The sequence below is a fragment of the Solea senegalensis genome, linkage group LG3 (genome assembly GCF_019176455.1).
Source record: "Solea senegalensis isolate Sse05_10M linkage group LG3, IFAPA_SoseM_1, whole genome shotgun sequence".
Classification (NCBI taxonomy): domain Eukaryota; kingdom Metazoa; phylum Chordata; class Actinopteri; order Pleuronectiformes; family Soleidae; genus Solea; species Solea senegalensis.
Window position 1 is genome coordinate 6,689,672 of NC_058023.1, and position 15,660 is coordinate 6,705,331.

Genomic DNA, 15,660 nt, shown 5'->3' on the forward strand with positions numbered 1-15,660 from the left:
TACACCTCAACCTGTTTGTTATATTTGACTCAGGTGCAACTTAAAGTGCATAAAACCACAGAATTAGCAACTGCATTTGTTTCTCTTTTAAAATAATGTGAACATAAGTCATATATATGACCCACAAACACTGCTATCAAACCTGTCAGACTACTGTAGGAATCTTTGAGGGACGGTGAAAAGTGTTTCTCTGGTTAATTCTTCAGTTATTTCTGGTGGAACCACAGGCTGGGCCACTATGATGTTGGTCATGGGCCACATGAATAGACGGGACCTACGCTATGAACAGCAGAAGTTACTATTTGCGAAAATGGCAAAAAAGAAATGAAAGAATTAAACTTGCATGTAGCTGTGGGACCCATGATGTAAAGTCAGTGCAAAACATTTGAAATGATGCAACCGTGAGCTGGAGTTGACATTTTGAAACTGGGCTTAAGGTGGTGTTGTGAAAGTGTTCTGGCGTTGGAGCAGAAATTCATGACAAAGAAAGATAAAAATAATTGTCCATTGCATGAATGTGCAATTTTCTTAGTCCGGTATGACAAACTGTATCATATACTGCTTTTCCACTCGTTTTGACTTGAGTTAGTTTTTAGAATGGGTTTGCTCGTTTTTTATTATTGAAACTGAATAACTGTTATTATTATTCTTTTTTTTCCTGCCAAATGAATCGTGTTTTGTGGCCTTTCCCATGCTCCAACTTACATCTAAAAGTGGTTTGGTAACCTGCGCCTAGAGCAGGGGTGTCAAACTCATTTTTATTCAGGGGCCACTTACAGCACAATTTGATCTCAAGTGGGCCGGACCAAGATTCAAGAAGTTTTTATTGTCATTATGAGGACATAATGAAATTTTTGCAGAGACTCCCGGCTTGAGGTACACAGTAAAATAGCAAAAATAACAGAAATAACGAAGGACTTGACATTTAAATAGACATGACGAAAGGCATTTAAATAAGACACAACAAGAGACTTAACACTTAATGAGACACAACAAAATATAAAAGTACAGTGTGTGCAAAGTGTGTGCAAAGTAAAGTATGTACAACTACAAAGTGCAGTTTAGTGCGACGTGGTCCAGTTTTATGGAGATTTGAGCAGGTTTGGGGGGATCAGCAGGGACCAGTAAAAATAGTAAAATAATAGCATAATAACCTATGAACAACAAGAACTCCTTGCTTTTTTTCTCCTTTGTTTTACATTTAATGAAGGATATTTTTACAAAACATGACATTTCTTGAGAAATATAAGTGCAATTTCAACAATATCGTGCCTAAACGTACTATTTACACATCACACTGGATCTAAAATGGCACAAACATTTAGTCACAGGTATATGGAAGAGAAAAATATTGTATTTGACATTACGTTTAGATTGTAATCGTAGTGTGAAATTTTAACAAATTCATCCTGTGGGCCGGATTGGACCCTCTGGCGGGCCGGATCTGGCCCCCGGGCCGTATGTTTGACACCCCTGTCCTAGAGCTTTAATTGGTTTTTATTTTTTTGTAGATGGTTAGTGTTAGTTTGGTTTTCATTAGGTTTAGTGTTAGATTGTTTTTTTTTTATTCTACACAAATTCAACACTGGTCAAATAAACAGGGTTTTTCCACCAGTGGGTGTCAAATTCAGCAATATGCTTTTGGTTTACCATTTAATGGTATTTATCTCAAGAAATTTGAGGTTGTTCATAGTTAGTTTTGTAAAAAAGAGACTTCATGAAATGTAAAACATAGGGAAAAGAAATGTGTTTATATGCTATTATTTAAAATGTCCAGTAAACTCAGGGCTGCATCTCTTGTAAATGTTTAAACAGGCTTGGAACGACACACACATGTCGAACTCCAACTATAAACACTCCAGTGCATTGGTTTTCATTATTTCCATTGCTGTGTCTTTCTCGTGTTTTCTTTTTGCAATTTATAAAATGATTCCTTTTAAACTGCACAAGTGGAACTCTGGATAAATTGCAATTACCGTTGCCCGGCTCCAGTGCTCTGCCTTGATTGCGCCGTGATTGGGCCTAAAATGTCTGTCAGGCGCTCCTTCATCATTCGGGGCTCTTCAATCTTTTATGTATTCTCTTCAATCTTGAGTGCTGATGAAGACTTGACTTGGACCTGCCTCTCGTTTCAAAACCTTTCCATCGTCGAAACACTTTAGATTGATTTGTCCCGTCAGACAAAACAAACCGAGCAACGCGGAGTAGTAATGAGTTAAGCCCGCTTAAGTGGCGACTTCTTGTGGTAAAAATGTGCCACTTCTTTATTTTTTATTTGTCTTTTTAACAGAAACTCGTGTCATTTTGTGGTAAAAATGTGCTACGTCTTTATTTTTATTTGTCTTTTTAACAGAAATCCACATCTGAAGATGCTTTGAGGACTTGTGTCCGCATCGGAGAGACCGCCTCCTCGGCTGACGTCATCTGATCCGCAGCAGTTTCAGGTTGTTTTTACACTAATCAGAGATCGAGTGTCACAGTGTTACAGTCACGTGAGTAGAGCTTTGATTCCCACGCTAACAGGAGACTCATCTGTTGAGTCCAACCTAGATTTTATGCTCGCAAACTGAATGAAGAAGTATTGTACAGGGGGCCAAGCTTGTTAAAGGACACATCACACACAGGGGTCTTCAACCTGCGGCTCTAGAGCCACATGTTCTTTCAAATGGAACACCTTCTTATCTAGACGCTCCCAAACTCCACAAAAGCGGTCCAGCTTTGGACAATGGAAGGACTGGGTCTACATCATTCTGTGTTTTATTTCAAAGTAGTTTTTTTTTTTTCTTTTTGCTCCAATTTAAAACGGCAATGAGATGTCAACAGTTGTCTTTTTGCAGTTCTATCATTATCTGTATGAAAACCTTGTATATGATATTATCTGCAGATTCATTTTATTTGGGTGGAGAAGGGACAAAAAAAGGTGAGAAGTTAGCTCACTTGGTAGAGCTGCAGCCCTATGTTTAGGTTACAATCCTCATTGCAGGTGACCCAGGTTCGAAACCCACATGCGACGGTCCTTTGCGACATTCCCCCATTCTGGGGCAGCCTGTGTCCAAGTGGAAAGGGAACTTGACTTGTAACCAGAGGGATGCCGGTTCAAATCCCCACCCGGCCAAAAAGGGCTGGGGTACCCCTGAGCAAGGTACCCAACCCCCAATGCTCCCCGGGCGCCACTCAGAGTGGCAGCCCACTGCTCCTAATTCAAGGATGGGTCAAATGCAGAGGAATACTTTCCCTAAGGGGATTAATAAAAACTAACTTTAAAATGGCTCTTTTCATAGTAAACCTAAACCTAAACCTAACCCTAAAACCAGGTCTTATAGCCTGATGATTTATATTTGTGGTACACACACACACACACCATCGCTCTCTTGAAAGACAGCTTTCAGAATTGGATTACAGGCTGTGAATGGGGTCGGTTCCCCTCCGCTGGGTTCCGTCTTCATCCCCTGCTAACACACACACACAGACACACACACACACCTTAATTGGTGGACTGTGCCCTCATTACATGTCCAAATATATGCATGCGCCGCCATTGTCTCTCCCTGAAGACTCGCTGCTGGTTTGAGGGTGTTGGCGAGTTTCAAGGTTCAGTCAGTCAGTACCTGGCCGCTGTTATATATGCGAGTTGTGTTAGTTAAATGAGTCCTTCTCTGTATTTAAACCATCCTCCTTCCTGCTAGAAACCTTCCTAGATTTTGGAAGCAGACAGTCACAGAGGGGGAGCAATGCTCAGGGCTACCCCAGCCCTTTTTTTGACCTGGTGGGGAAGATGATTACAAGCCGAGTTCCCTTTCCACTTGGCCAAACGTCTACGCTGGCCCGGGAATCGAACCCCCCGGGGCCGCTGCTTGGAAGGCTAACCAATATAGCACCGACGCTGTTAGTTAGAGCTGCCGTGAAGCCACAAGCGCAGCCCGGGCTAGGAGCTACAGTGCGTAGCGTGACTTAGCTGTGCATGGAAATGTGTGTTTGTTTGTGTGAGACGTTTGTCAAAGGACGCCAAACAAGAAGACGCAGAGAAATACTGTAGTTGTTGACTGTGAATGCAAAGCGGCGGTCAGATTACTCCGCTCCTCTCTTCTCGTGGAAATGTTCATTTGTTTTGTTAATCCAAGACTCCCGCTCTCTGCCCTCCCTCCCTCCCTCCCTCCTCGACCACCACCACCACCACCGGCTCTTTGTCCTTCTGTTCGATAACCCAATAACCAAGTGCTTTTAACTGAGGCTCAAGTTTCACGGCCACCAGGCTCTTTGGGAAAAGAGCCCAAAAAAAAAGAAAAGAAACGGTATCTCAGCAGTCGGAGAGTTTCGGGGACACGTTCGCAAAGAAAATACTCGTTATTGATGCTATTGAAAAAAAAAACGTCACATAGCTAAAACTTAATAAATGGGTCACTCATGGGTCACACCTAAATTAAGTTTGTTCAAACTGAAATTTATTTTAAGACGGCTTTCTCAAGTAGCTTGAATAAACTTTATACATTTAATCGTTACAAATTATCATCCAAACTAAACTTATCAATTCATTTAAAAAAAACAAACATAAATCACCGCAACACCTCAATAAAGTTCTTTCAAACTCGTGTTAACAAGCGATATAAAGATAACCTTATTTGATTAGACTTCATTTTATGCTAATTAACTTTGAATAATTTAACTAAATTTAAAGTTATTTAACATTGTTACTTAATGAATCAAGTCATACAAAGAGTTCTAACATAGTTTGAATTTGCTTAATACATTGTGTGGAAGTACTTTCACACATTTTAAGTCTGTCAATGCCATATTTTTTATTTTAATTTTTTTAAACAAACGTTAGCGTCACTGGTTTTCTTATCCGATTATTAGTAAAAAGATCACGTTCTACTACAAAGTGAAATTTTAGCCAGCGAGAAATCAGAACTGGAGGAAAAAACTGTACGAGAGAGAGAGAAGAAAGAAGGAGAGGGGCTGAATAATCAGCGGTGCCCAGCAGGTCTCTGCAGACCGCAGGGAGAAAGAAACGCTGCAACAGAGCGCCCGTTATTTCTTTTGTGAGCCCAGGAAACTGGAGATGATCCTCCACTCGGCTACTGAGTGACATCAGCCGCTTGGGGAGAAGACACACACACACAGATATTTGCATAGTCTGCTTCTCCAATTATCCTCCTGCCTCCTCCTCTTTAATCTGTGGGTGGACAAAAGTCTGTGTGTGAGGTTTAAATAAAAGTCGGAGAGGCCCGCCATAGCTTTGATACCACGCCTGCTGCCTCCGTCTCATTATGCTGTCAGAACTAAACGGAACTAATGGATTCAGTCGCCGTTCTTTGAGCCCCGAACTGAAGGAACCATTTTCCGACACCGTGTAACACGCGGCCAACTGCGGACGCCGGTTTCTTTCAACATTTGAGGGTCATTTCATAAAAAGTCGAGTGAGGACTCGGATGGAACTGTTGCTTTTGTGCACAAGCAGTGTTGTAGTGTAACAAAGTACTGTACTTTTACTTTGTTATTTATATTTCCAGCAACTTTAAACTTTGTTACTACCAAATAAAATCAGAAGAAGAAGAAGAGTTGGTCTGTATTTATATTGTGCTTTTCTAGCCTTGATGACCTGCTTTACACGACAGTTTGACACATATAGACTCGGATAGCCAGGAATTGAACCCACAACCTACCAGTTGAAAGACAACTCGCCCTACCACTGAGCTACTCCTCACTGCTAACTCCTCACACAATTCCTTTTGTTAAGTACAGTAAATGTCTTACACTTTAAGACTTTGACATTCTAAAAAGTGACGTCAACTTCTACCAAAGTCATTTGCTGCTGAGATGATACTCGAGTAAGACGAGGTCACGAGGTCACGAGGCAAGAGTTGTGCAAGAACTGTGTAACGGAAAAGAAGTTCCCATTATCATAAAGGAGAAGGAGCTTAAATCAAATTTCTATTTATAGGGTTAAAGACAATGACAAAGGAGTGACACGATGACAACGACAAGTTGCAGGAAGAAAATCACATTAGCCGAGAGTCAGCTGCTGATTACTCATCACCTATTGTGATCACACAGCAGCACACACACACACACACACACACATTTAAACATTTAAACACAACAAAATACACAACGATATCTTTTTCATCACCGAGTCTCCAGCGTGCGAATGGACCACAAACCCGCAAAGCCTCCCTCTCTATGCCTTTGGCCCGGGTGTTTACCAGGACTGCGGTTCAAAGCGCGCCTCATGCTTCCCTCTGCAGTGAATCACTCTCTGACCCCGAGCCCACACAGGAGCGGCCATCTGAAATAAAACTAACACTCTGCTCTCTGCAGTGTGGAGAGGGAGAGGGAGGAAGTGGTGGAAACCGGGGAGATTCTGGAGCTTAGCCAGTGTGATAGTGGTATAAAAAAATGAACGTAAAAGATAGAAATATATCCCAAGTATAGCCCGTCTTTTAATTCGATGCTGCTTCGCTGTCACGTCCTCGCCGTGTTCCTCTGGAATTGGAGATTAAAGAATTCCGAGGTTACATTCGTAATTCTGAGAAAAAAAGTCATAATTCTGAGGAAAAGAGTCATAATTCAGGGAAAAAAATGTTAGAATTCTGAGGAAAAAAAAGTTGTAATTCTGAGAAAAAAAGGTCATAATTCTGAGGAAAAAAGTTGTAATTCTGAGAAAAAAGTCAAAATTTTGTGTAAGGAAAAATTGACAGAAGAAAAAAAAAAGCATGAATTATGCTGTGATTTTTTTAACCAAACCTGGAAATGATGATGTTCTCATGATCCAGTGGTTTTAACCAGTATTGGACCAATACCGACGCTGAGTATCGTATCAGCTCATCCCTATTTGGAAGCAGTCTTGTATACTTTTAAGGGGGATACTTGAGTAAAAGTACAAGTATCTTACCAGAAAATGACTTTGGTAGAAGTTGAAGTCACTTTTTTAAAAATATTAACTTAAGTAGAAGTCTTGAAGTCTACGACATTTTCTGTACTTAAGTATCGAAAGTAATTGTGTGAGATAAAAAAGAAAAGTATCATGGAAAAAGCGCCAATACAGACCTGTCCTTGTGTTGTTATTCTGCAGAATATTGCAGACTCGCCCTCTTCAGCTTTTAATCGATTGCTTTTGTTATTGCTTTCAACTCCATTATTGTGTATTTCCTTTGGGTGGAAGCTTCAAATAAGCCGTCTCGCTGCACCATGCGTCATTTTCTACAGAAACTAAACCAAACAAAGCACAAGTGTTTGTGCGATTCTTGTGTTTCAGTTTGTCATTTTCCACCCAACGTTATTGTCAGTGTTGGACGTTCACTCGCCACTAAACTCATCAGTGACTGGATTATATTATAGGGCTGGAAAAGCTATTTGTTTTTTTACAAGCATCATGATAACCATGACGGTCTGGTGAGGAGAAGATTGTAGTTACGGTGAAAAGACGTCCATAACTTTTCTGTTTCCTCAGTGCGAGGTTTTATTTGGCGTTCAGTCTGACCCTTTCTTGACTTCAAATCCCTCACTTCTGAAAACAAGTACCACTCAAGGTGCATGTGTGTAAACAGGAAGCACATCATCTCCTCTCCACTCAGTTGCTTAGTTGCACAACACGACAAACAAGGAGCAGCAAAAGTGACGAGGTAGACGTGGTGGATGTGTTCTGCGTTCACGTTCAAGTAAATGCAAAACATCTCGTTTCTGCACGTCACAAGTCTCCATTCTTGTAGTTTAAAGGCATTTGTTCTATGTGTTTCGATCTTGATATTTGGTGTGTTTTTATGCAGATGATAGTGTGTTGTTATGAGGAGAAATCATGACATTTTTCTGTCTGCTTTTTGTGCCTAAACCTTAACCACATTCATGACCAAGAAATGGTTATCATCACCTGCATTTCACACAGACAGGTGCTACAATTGCAAGTTTTGAGAACATTGTTTTTTGGACATTGATATTTGGTGTGTGTTTATGCAGATGATGTTGCCGTCTTATGAGGAATAATCATGACCTTTTCAAGCCCAAACCTAAAAAACAACATTCACAACCAGAGAATAGTTATTTCACCCTTCATTTCACACAGATGCTAGTGCAGATTTTGAAGTAAAATAGAGCTTCTCACAGTCCGTTCTCCCTTGGAAATTTGGAGAATTCTTCACCTTCTTGTGCAAGTTTTGAGGGCATTTATGTCTGTTTTTGGATATTGAAATTTGGTGTGTTTTTATGCAGATGATGTGGCCGTATCAGGAGGAAAAAGCACAAATTTAAAACCTAAACCAAATTCATGAGCAAGAAGTGGTTATCATCGTCTCCATTTCACACAGACAGATACTACAATTCTCTGTCTTCCTTGGCAAGTTTTGATGAACTCTTTGGAGTGTTTTTAGACTTTTTAAGCGGAAAAAAATCAGGAACTTTTCAAGCCCTAACAGCTGCTTTTGCTGCCTCAACCTAAGAAATAACATTCATAAACCAGGGAACGGTGATCATCACCTTCATGCTGGTGCAGATTCTGAAAGTAAAATAGCACTTCTTCCCTTCTCCCTTGGAGTTTTTCGCAATTTACCACCTCTTGATTTGTTAAACATCCTCCCTCAGGCTTTCTCCAGCATTTAGTGTCTCCAGCTTCTTCTCGCTGTTGGCCTCAACATCTGCATTCACAGACAGCTCCTGACGATCGCCGTCCCCCAAAGGCGCCGCCGCTGCGATGTTGTTTAATTAAGGCTTCTTGTGACTCTGCTTGTCTGTGCGTGTCAAGGCAAAAGTGTTTGTTTATTTCATTTATGCAGAGCTGATTTAGCTCCTCTCTTCCTCCCTCTGGCATGTCTTCACAGCTCAAACGCGCTCGTGTAGAGGCAGCGAGAGAGGGACTCATTAATGCAGTGACAGAAATGATCCTTTCACTGGCTCATGTGACGCCAACTCATATTGGTGAATGGACGCGTTTGCGCTAATCCCTTACGGCTAAAACTAGACGGACATCAGACGTGACGGACGACGGCTGTGAAGTCGTGGATGGTCCGTTTTTTTTTTTTCCTCTCGTCCCGTCATCCTGTCTTCACATCTCATCATCATTTCATTCCTGGTACTTCATTCTGTCCACAGCCTCTCCTAACATGTCACTGCTGTGAAACCTTATGTCTCAGACGGAGGGACGAAGACCGATACGCGAGTATCTACCGATACCGATATTAGTCAAATTAAACCATTTATGAACGTGTGAAGCTCTTAAAGACACATTTGTGCTGAATCATTTCGAAGACATGACTCTGCTAAAATGCCTTTTTCTTCTTTTAGTGAAGCATGAAACATATAGGATTTTTGGATATTATTGGATTTTACATTTTGTACGTGGGTTTCCACCCACAGTCCAAAAACATGCAAATTTGGGGATAAGGCAAAACTAGACAAGAAAGCTCTTGCAGTTCAATTATTTACACATCAAACATGGCGTTGGCCAGAATATTAAATTTGAGGCTTTAAAAATGGGAGTTCAAACACAAATGGCTGACATACTGATGGGTTGCCACCACAGCTTTAATATTTTATGGTTCTTTTTTGTTTGTTGTTACTGTACTACACATTCATCGATTCCCTTGTGCACTAATCTGAGTGAATTCCGTTGCTTTGACAGAAACTGGACCTCTGTGTTCCTGTCTACATGCTCTCATCCCACATAAAACCGCGTTGCAGTGGGTTAAGGACGTAAACTCTTGTCATAATTCCCGTCTCGACAGAGGCGTGAAATGCAGTAACGGGGCAGATTTGATGTCGGTGGCACCTCCGAGCTGAGCAGAGCGGTTACTCAGTGCTGCTCTTGCGGCCCACAGAAGCAGCCTCCTGCACTGCTGCGTTGTTCCAGCACGTTGTGACTCACAAAAGACAATAATACATGAAAACCTCTGGGCCATGCCGGTGCCTCGCTGCTGCCTCTGACTCACAAAGCTGGACCACATTTAGCCAGCTGCGTCCACCGCCAACACAGGCTGACAAAAGAGCTGCAGAGGACGTGAGCATCCTCCTGCTGGTGTTTAACGCAGGGCGGCGAAACAAGGGGAGCTGGTCACTGAGGTGGGAGGAGAGATTTCATGGATAAAGTACACGGTATTATGCAGAGACACGTTAGAAAACAGACCTCAGGAGCCGGTGGAGCCCAACGCAGAGCTAAAAGCAGAATGTCTCATTCCCACAACAACAGTAACGTTGGGTTTGAAAAAAAACAAACAAAATTGACAGAATGTCGACGTCAAAGTCACTTCCTTCAAAGAAAGTAAAAAAAATCATATAAATAAAAAGGAAAACTGGTCACATTTCACTAAACACTAAACACAGCAGCATCATAATGATTTTAAGTTTATTCTTCATTTGACCAAGAGGGAAAACAATGAACATAACAGAGAACACCTGGAGAAGTAGCAGTGAGACAAAAACACCTTTGGAAAATACTAAATGACATGAGCTGTAGGGTCTTGCATACAAAACGCCCCCTGATGGCCGTTAAAAAGAATGCAGGTTTCGCATTGGCTCCACTTCCCCACAGGCTGAGACTGTGTCCACTGATAAACATCGCTCATGCAGCTTAAACGCCGCTTCATACAGAGGAAAACACAATTATTGCTGATCGGCTGCTGATAGAAACCAACATTGAGAAATGTGGATTCACTTTCACTTAAAACCTCCTTCTATCATCCATCCATCTGTCTGTCAATCATGCCGGCCTCTCATCATTTAACACTTTAATTAAATGTGTGATCTCCGTGCTTGTCCACCCCACCCCCCCGCACACACAATTTACACCTCCGCCACTTTACCAGCCGTCCTCCGTCATTCACTTCACCATATTCCAAACACACACACACACACACATTCTTGAACAGCCCTCTTTGTGAGGACACTTGTAGACATAATGCAGTCCCTCCCTAACCATTCACTTACCCTAACTCTAAACATCACAATTAAATGACCATCCATAAAGTCTACAACCCTGAAAAAGACCGCATTGTCCTCCCAAAGGTCAAAGTGTCACAACCGTGGTCCTCACAGTGTGCAGCTAGTCCTCCAAGGACATTGCATTGGCTGCCATTTAACCCAAACCCTAACCGGTTAATGCCTAACCCTAACCTTAACATACCACAATTCAAATCTAACTTAACTTAGGTCCTCAGACGTGAAGTTCTGCCTTCTTAGGACCAGGTTTGGGTCTCCATGAAGACCACTGGTCTGGACAAGGTTAGTGTTTATTACAGAAAATGTTCTAAAGAGGTAACAAGTCTACTTTCCACGACATTACATAGACTTAAAGACTTAACCATAACTACTACTGGCCAAATCTTAACCTATCCCTAACTTCGTCCTAACCATACAAAATGTCTTCACCTTAAAATGTTTATACAAATACGTGCACAAACAGACGGACGGTGGACAGCTGTGTGTGTGTGTGGGGTCAGGATCAGGTGGCGCGTGTGCGGCGCCTCAAACAGATGTTGGTGCTGCCACCCTCCTCCTCCTCCTCCTCCACAACCCCCCCCATGTCTCTACATTACATCTCAACATGTTTTCCCACCTATTTCATCCACTTCATCCACAGTCTTGTTTGTGTTTGGCCACTTAATCGGATAAAAAGCTCCTGAAAATCTGAGTGTCTGAGTAGATTTTAATGCCCCCTTACCTTTAATTAATCACATATTGCTCGTGAGCTGGCGGCCGACCCCCTCACTGACCTCCTGCAGTTTTTAATAAAACTGAATTACATAAATGAAATGAGAAGGAAATATAATTTGATTCCAGGCATTACAGATTCTTTTTTTTTTCAAGTGGAGGATGAAGCGAAATCAATATTTCACATTATTATTGATCATTTTCCTTATGTAATTTTCACCTAGATTGATTTTCTGCTTTTGGGAATGGCCACTGGTTCTTCATTTTAGATGAGACAACTGTGCGGTGCATACGTGTACATGGAAAAGTTGGGATTCAGGGACTTTTTACGTGACGGGAAACAATATTAAAACAAAGACGTTGCACGCTTTTTTACTCTACTAACTGTCATAATGTCATAACAACTTAAATATCAATGTCACAAAATAGTTTTCTCTATGGACTTTGGTGTGGGAGAGTGACCCCCTAGAAAACACTGTAAACGAGCATCTATGAGGTATATACTTCATTAGTTAAGCTGTTTATTAAGTGGCTAAAATCAGATGTTAAACATGTAAAACAGAGTTAATATATAGACGTCGCTGAGTTGAAGGAACATTTCCCCTTAAAATGTGGCGACAGCAGAGTCAGATGTAAAGTGGTGGGGGCAAACATTTCAGAAGCTCACGACACAAACGGATCTGAGAGACGACACACAACATACGACATGAGAGTAACACAACAACACACACACACACACACACAGTGTCCATGTCCCTTCTCGTCTCTCTCACAGTGACTCAGAGAGGCTTGTGCAGAGTTGAAACCACAACACATCACTTCCATTTTAGTTCACACTTTAGTTGAAGGGCTGTGGGCTGCATGAGTGTGTATATGTGTGTGTATGTGTATATATATATATATATATACATATATACATAAGTACATATATATATACATTTGTTAGCACTTTTTTTCAAACACTCAAGATCATTTTACATCTTATATAAGAAGATAAGTCAAACTGACAAAAGTTAAGATAAAGGATAAGTTAAGAGTTAAAGTTAAGATAAACGGACAACAAGTATAACAGTCAACTACTAATGTGATGTCCTCTGAGTTCATGGGAAGTAGACTGTGTGTGTGTGTGTGTGATCCAATTAATTAGAATTATCTCTGTGCCATTGGTTTACGATTGCCACACTAGTGATTTTTCCACTCAGTGGACGGAGGAGCCACACACCACACACACACACTGTGATGTTAAAGATGCCGTGGTGTTGATGAAACACTGAGGAGCCACACATCATCATCATCATCATCTGAAGTGTTCCTTCTTCACTGCAGGCGATCAGCAGCAGACCGCAGCAAATGGGACATTTAAACACACACACGCACACACACACACACACACACACACACACACACACACACACACATATATCCTGACCTTGGAATGATACCGTTTCTTGTGCCAGTTTTGGGGTCAAGATGAAACACATACGACAGCGACTTATAACGTTTAAAATAGAGTGCGGTTGCCAAATCTGATGAAATACTTAAAAACAAACATGCACTTATATATACCCAACATTGTGTTCAAACACATACACGTACATAACTGTGCTGTTATGCTGTGCCAACTTTTTTGAATGGGTATGGAGGTTTTTTCTGTTTGTTCACGTTCGTCATTGCTGCGGTTTGTTGAAATATTACAAGCTGAGTTATTGAGTGGGTTGACCGTTTGCGACCAACCACTTGAAAACTAATTTGTGCACATATTGGCTGTAGCTTTGTTCCTCTAATCACTGAGTACGTTTACATGCACACTTCAATCAAGCTAAGGCCGTAGTCTGACTAAGACAGGCAATCAGACAGCGTGACGAGTCCGAGTATACATACCGGAGATGAAAAGTGATTTATTGGCCGTGTACGTCAGACTCCGCCTCCGTAGGTGGTGCTGTGTCTCTCTATAAGCTAGTTTCCTGTTGACTTTTGCTTGTGGTTGCTGTGCTGTCCAAAGAAAGATGCCGCTGCTGCCACAGTTTGTACTTGTTGTTCTACTTGTGGGTAAAAGATCGGAGAGGATGCACAGAACGCCAAGTCCATCTCCAGTCTGACTAAGCTCATACATGCAGGCGTAATTGCACTATGAATCACATTATCCGGGTATGTTAGTCCGACTAGCTCGATTTTAGCATGTAACGTGTTTACATGAAGTGAAGTGAGATACTACAGGACCCTGACGTGCAAGGATACCAGCACCTTTAGTCCGACTAAAATTGGAATTTTATCATGCATGACTGATGATAATACTTTATTTCTTACAAATATCACCTTTAAAACACTTTTTTATTGTCTTTATTGATGATTATGGAATAATGGAAACAAAATGATGGCACACAAAGTTTCTTTTATCGCAAAATTGGCCGCAACTTAGAGCTGGCACTTTGGTGGAATCGCCTCAAAGCACAGACAGAGTCAATAAAGTCAGTCCTGGGACACTGAGGTCACGTCTGTATTTTTAGCCACAGCAGATGTACGGCAGTCTGTCTGTCTCTCCGCTGATCAGCGACTGAGTCCACCACATCGGTCCAGAGTGAACTATTTCCACGACGACAAATTCTGCGAGGTAGTCAGGGCTCCAAAAAGGTCAAACAAATACTTTGCACGTCTCTTATCAGAGATAGATGTTGAGGACATAACGGCAAATAGGAGAAACCTGCACAATGTGCACCTTGCATTGATAGATTTATGCCAAGCAGGTCTTTCTTGTCAAGCAAGACGTTAAACAAGACGTATGTGAATAGACTGTGGACGTTTGCCTCGATCTCCATTTGGATTTTTACACCAATCGCAAGAAAGTGACATTTTTCTGTCGCCCAATCAGCTGACCGTTCCGTACCATTTCACTCTGGTACCCCATAATATGGGTGCCAAAGAATAGAATGATTGGGGATGGTTATTTTTCAAGTGTGCCAAACTGACCCATTCCACTCCCAGTAAGGGATGCAGTTCTCTTTTCAGTTAGTGTCCAGGCATGGGACGAACTGCCAGCTACTTTTATTGGATCACACAGACCTTCATGAGAAGGTTGGGAACCTTTAAATGAATCATTAAGGTTTTAAAGTCCGTTTAATGGCGCACCCAGGAAGGTAATGAAAAAAGTGGAGCAGCTGCGTTTAAAATAAAAGTTGGCAGGAGGAAGAAACTGTGAAAAAAATTACCCAGCACGTAAACCTTCCCTCATTACAACCACAGTCCACTCACTTCACCATCATATGGGCTCAGCCTATAAAGATGGCCTGTGGCGCCCTCTAGTGAGCAGAGGGAGGACGACACATCCTCACCTGCAGGAAAAAAAGATGGTTACAGCATTCCAGAAATAGCTCACAAGAAGAAGGGGGAAAAAAAGCACCGTGCGTCAAAGTCCAGTTCCGGTTTTGTGACGCGTCTCAACAGCTTTACCACAGTCACAGCGAGGGAACTGTGAAAGATGAGCCTTATTAGGGAAAATGAGCAATGATACAACCAAACTGAGTAATTATAAACACATCTTACATATATATATATATATGTGTGTACATATATATACATATATATATATATATATATATTTACATATACATATACATATACATTGATATATACATGGTGATGTAGGGCCTTTTGCCTTTCGTAGGGCCTTTCGTCATACAACTTCAAGCACGTTTCCATGGCTACCATCTTCTTCATGGTCTCTTTTGACCATAACAGCAATCTACCACCAACTGGACCTGGAAGTGTTGTCCTACAGGGAGCATGCCCAGGTAGTGCTCAAGGTCTGTGTGGACCGGGTTCTAAGGGATGATCCGTGCAGAGGAGTGTTGGACCAGTTGCAGTTTAGGGATGGATTTGTCAGGTCGTCGAGGCGTGATGTGACCAGGGTGTGAACCTAGATGGCAGTACTGCACTGAATGAGTGACATTATTGATGTGTGATTTGAGTGCTGCCTCGGATGACACCCTTGACAGCTCCTTGTTGTCCATATCCATAAAGGGTCCCTGT

At 41.7% G+C, this 15,660-nt stretch overlaps 1 protein-coding gene across 19 annotated transcripts in view; it reads right to left on the minus strand.

Annotated features, from left to right (window-relative positions):
- The window catches only part of LOC122766468 (calcium/calmodulin-dependent protein kinase type II delta chain), a 557,529-nt gene that overhangs the window by 309,441 nt on the left and 232,428 nt on the right, over positions 1–15,660 (minus strand). The window lies entirely within an intron of this gene.